This window comes from Teleopsis dalmanni, chromosome 1 (assembly GCF_002237135.1).
Source record: "Teleopsis dalmanni isolate 2A chromosome 1, ASM223713v2, whole genome shotgun sequence".
NCBI classification, from domain to species: domain Eukaryota; kingdom Metazoa; phylum Arthropoda; class Insecta; order Diptera; family Diopsidae; genus Teleopsis; species Teleopsis dalmanni.
Window position 1 is genome coordinate 153,503,820 of NC_051846.1, and position 5,155 is coordinate 153,508,974.

Here is a 5,155-nt window from a genome sequence, read left to right on the forward strand (position 1 = left end):
GTTTACAGTAAGTAAGTAAGTTATAAAACAATCATTATTGAAAGCAATGAATCTGTTTAACCAAGTGTAATATTTTATCTTACAAGCTCATATACGAGTAAAAGACACAACTCAGTTATGTTGTGCATATATGAAAATTCCTTTACAAAACCAAGTGTTCACACACCTTTGTTTAAAATGAAACAAAAACAAAAAAAAAGTATGAAGTATGAAAAAATGCAGCTTCATATTACTGAATATATAAATTTTGTTCAACTCTGGTCACTTATTAATTCTTTTATGTAAAATTATTGACCCGAGTCAGCGAATTTGAAATGTTTATGCGATTTCATGACTGAGATTTTTAATTGATAAATCTTTGACTTCCCGGCCGTGCATGCAAGAGTATCTGCAGCTCTTCTACTGAATATGTCTATATGCTTGTCAAAAAATAAAAGAAGTGAGAAGATGTAAATATATTAATGCAACACAGCGAGTACATGAGTTTCAAACTGCAGTGACAACACATGAACGCCTGCTGTTTTTATTTATTTAACAATTTTTATTTGATTTTTCTTATGTTAAATATCAAAGAACCAACTGGCAGTACGGCTACTGCTATCACTTGCTGCCCGGCCACTTAGAGGCTTACAAATCTACTGGAAATTGCTACAGATAAATATAATTAGAAGAATTTATTAAGCAGTCGAAATGTAAGCGATGTTCGAGTAATAAACATATCATGAAGTATGTCTAAGTTTAAGTGAATTTCTCCAAACAGATATATTTTCCATATATTTTTGTAAATGCTTTAGACTTAGAAATGAGTTAATAAAAAAAATGTAGTGGTATTAATATATTTATATGATTAAATGGTACAAGTATCAAACAGAAATTTCACTTCAAAGCCCAGAGTGCCTCTTAATTTAACATTGATCAAACACCAAAGTTCTGGCGACAGTCAGCAGTCGACAGCCAGGAGGCATGAACTCAGGGAAAGTACATGAAATTGTGACCATAAATCTTCTAAGATAAAATTGACTTCTGCTTTGAGATTAAAAAATTATTATTAAAATGCAGTAAAGTACTGAAATATATCATTTTTCAATTAAAAATAGTTGCATGTCATTTTCGTTGACAATTTTATGCACAGCCAACAAGAATTGCAATAAATTAATTAACGAATTAAGGCACAAGGAGAATTTTTTGGATTGGAAAAAAACTCTGAAAATTAGAAGACAAACGAAGTCATGTAAAGAATTAAACTGTATATAGAAGATATCAGGAAAAGTTCACTAGCGCATTTGTACTAACATATTTCTGTGCAGATACATTAAAAAGTGGGCGTATTTGTCGCTGCTGAATTGCAGCAGCGTAAACGTGTAGGCGCAATATTAAATTTAAATTTGCGGATTCCTAGTGCAGCTTTGATAAATTGAATGTGCAAGAAGAATAGAATTTATAGAATAGAATCCTGCGATTGTGACAGCCTTTAGCACATTATCATACGATTAATGCTAAGAAATACACGCAGTTACACCATTGTGCGTCTAAGTTTTATGGCACTTTCCACCAGAATTTTGACTAATTAGTTGCAATGCAGTATTTGCGTAATGCACTGCCGCAATTCTAGACCCCGACTGCATCGTATGAGTAATGCAAATACCGATTAACGCTGAAGACGCACACTTCATAGACGCTGCAAAATTATATTTTAATGCAAATTTAGTGTCAACACAATATCGACCATGACAGTCGTACACGGCCTGCAGAATATTGAAAAAAAATATGATAAAATAAAATTATTTGTGAGATAAATGAATGGATTTGGTGCGTTGTTAAGTACTTCAGCCGATGCAGCCGATGCAGTCAATGCAACTGAACACTGAGTTAGTTGAGTTCCTGGATGCGTTAATGCGTTACACTTACGTAGGTGGGCATAGCGACAAGCTGACAGACCTGTAAAAATCGGTTAGCCTGGGAAGAAGGCAATCAAATGTAATTAAAGCCATAAACAGTGTAAAAATTGTATATTTAATAAATTTGTTAGCTTAGGTGTTCGTCTGCAAAGTGATTTACATTTTATTCTTAGCATTATTTCATATGTGATAAGTAAAGCGAAACTAAGTAAAACTGCATAAAATAAATTTAATTATAATAATATTATTAAATAAATAAATATTTAAAAAATAAGAATAAATGAATCATTAAACAAAATAAAAAAGAAAATAAATTAATTACATTTTAGTGGTAATTTTATTTTAGAAAAAAAAAAATAATTAGAACATATGACAAATTATATCTATTATATTAATTATTATATATATTGCATTTAATTATAGGTAAAAACAAATGATATCGACAGATTTTCGTGTTAAGGAGATTAATTAGATTTATGGATCCTAAGAGCGATAAACGCGTTAGTGTAGGTTGTAGTCAAGCCTTCCAAGGCTTGTCAAGGTAAGATCATAAGAAAGTGTATGCCTAAGACAACTCTAACGTCCTAATATGTTTTATGAAGGCAGTGTCTCACGACTTGTTATTACACAACCCAGTTAAAAACTAACATCAGCCCAGAAACGAATGCAAGCCTCGAAAATGACCTGAAAAATTAAGTAACGACTTTTGGATATTAAATTTATGCATTAATTACTGTTTTTGCGAATTATATTTTTCCAAATCTGGACTATACTGGAAGGAATTGGGATATGAAATAGCTTTAGGTTGAAACTTAAAAAAGCTATCAAAAGCAGTCGGTTAAGTCAGCAGTAAAATTTTTAAAAATGAAAATAAAAGCCACCGGAATGTTGTGTTCAACATTAGTATATTGTTAGAAATGCATATATATGAATACCACATGTACTATAGTAGTTAAGGAATTAATAAAAAAAATAAATTCAGAGAATAGAAAAACCTGGATTTAAAGAAACTTTAACGTCTGTGATAAAATGTTTCTTGTCTTTTAGAAAAGCCATTGCTAAAATAGTAATTTTTGTTTCGGGAATAGAAAAATGTCACAGAGAACTATGTCAGATCAGCATAGTGTCACATCGATCGATAAGTTTTTGCCAAAATTTAAACTACTTTTTCACAAAACGTATATATATGTTTGTATCATTTTCAAATATTTCCATGCCAATTTTTATAAAATGTTATATATACAAAAAGAAAAACAATATGTACTTCATCTCCTTCTACAACACCTACAACCTTTTTCAAAAATGCATTTCAAATTATGAAGATTTTGCCCATATAAAGTAAGTAGTAATAAGTACTTACTATAAGTAAGTACTATAAGTAAGTAGAGCATATAATTAATTGGGTTAACTAAGTTACTGAGTAAAATCTGTGATAAACACATTTGTCAATATGAGAGAACTTGAGGATACGAAACGTATTATGCAAAAATATTCAGTGAAGTATATTCGTGTTCATTTAATGGAAATAATCATTTTTTACTATTTTTTTTCCGAAGGTGAGCCGATAGCTTTTTAGATATATGGTAATATTGAACATGATTAAAAGATATGTATAACCTTATTATTTTTTTTTGTAAGTTTTAGCAAGTATAGTAGTTGATTTGTGGTCAAAACTAAAGGTTACTTTTTTAATATTTTATTATTAATTTGATTACCATAGATAGAAGAATTTTAAAGTTGTCAATTCTTCTATTACAAAGTTGTATATTTATATTCTATTATGAAGTTGTGGATTTGTCTTCTATTACGAACTTCTCGATTCCACTTTTATTACGAGGCCGTGGATTGTTTTTTGTACTACGAACTTTTTGACTCTTCTTCAATAACGAAATTGTTGACTCTTCTTCTATTACGAAATATCCGATTCTTCTTCTATTACGAATTCATCGACTGTTCATCTATTACGAAGTCGTCGACTATTCCTCTATTACGAAGTCGTCGTCAACTCCTCCTCTATGACGAAGTCGTCGTCAACCCATCTTCTATTACCAAGTCGTCGATTACTTTTCTATAACGAAGTTGGTGACTCCTCTTCTGGTACAAAGTCTATACCACTTTTATAATGAAGTTGTCAACTTTTCTTCTATTACAAAGTTGTTGACTATCCTTCTATTACGAAGTCGTCGACTACTCTTCTGTTACGAACTCTTCGTTGACTCTTCTTCTATTATGAAGTCGTTGACCACTCTTCTGTTACGAACTCGTCGTGGACTCTTCTTCTATTATGAAGCCGTTGACTCCTTTTCTATTACGAAGTCGTTGAATTCTCTTCTATTACGAAGCCGTTGACTTCTCTTCTTTTATAAAGTTGTCGTCGACTTCTCTTCTATTATAAATTCGTAGATTCCTTTTTTATTACAAAGTCGTCGAAAATTCTTCCTTTGACTAGACTGTAAATATTGCATATATTCATATTATTTATTTTTAATAATTAAACAAATTACTTATTTAATCTACTTTCTTTATACGACTAGGGAATAATTATAACTATTGGTTCTAATAATGTTCATATTATGAAATGTATTTAAAAAATATTAAATACTTATATTTGTGACCAAAACTTATTATTATAATATTTTGTTACCGGGCTAATTGGTCAAATTTTAATATAAATAAAAAGACACTAATTTATTATTTATATTTAAAAATCGTTTATACTTTATTTCCGATATTTCGACTATCTTCGATAGTCATCTTCAGGCAAAACTGAAATGTATTTAATATATAAAAAGTGCATGGATTATAGTTAATAATTTGACAAATTTCTAAGATATCATTTTAAAACATTTTGTACATAATCAAGCGAAGAAGACATACTGTCCTAAAATACCAAGAAAATAACTAAAAAATGTACGTCAATACTCGCATTAGGATTTGTACAAAACTATTAATTAAAATATTTTTATTACTTATATTTTTTAACGTTTTTTAACTAAAAAATATATTTAGTGGGAAAAGAGCTTCTTCATACAAACTCATTATTTTCGTATGAAATCTTAAATTCGTTCTGATGCGTTGCAGTGTGCATTTCGTTAACACAAAAAAAAAAAAACTAAAATTTCTCGGTAATAAAAATTCAACGATGACAATACTAAAGTTAAAACAAATAAATAAATAAATAAAAAATGAAGAATAAAAAAGATGCGATCCAAATATAGAAATAAATCTTAAAAAGTAATAAGAAAGGAAGAAAATAA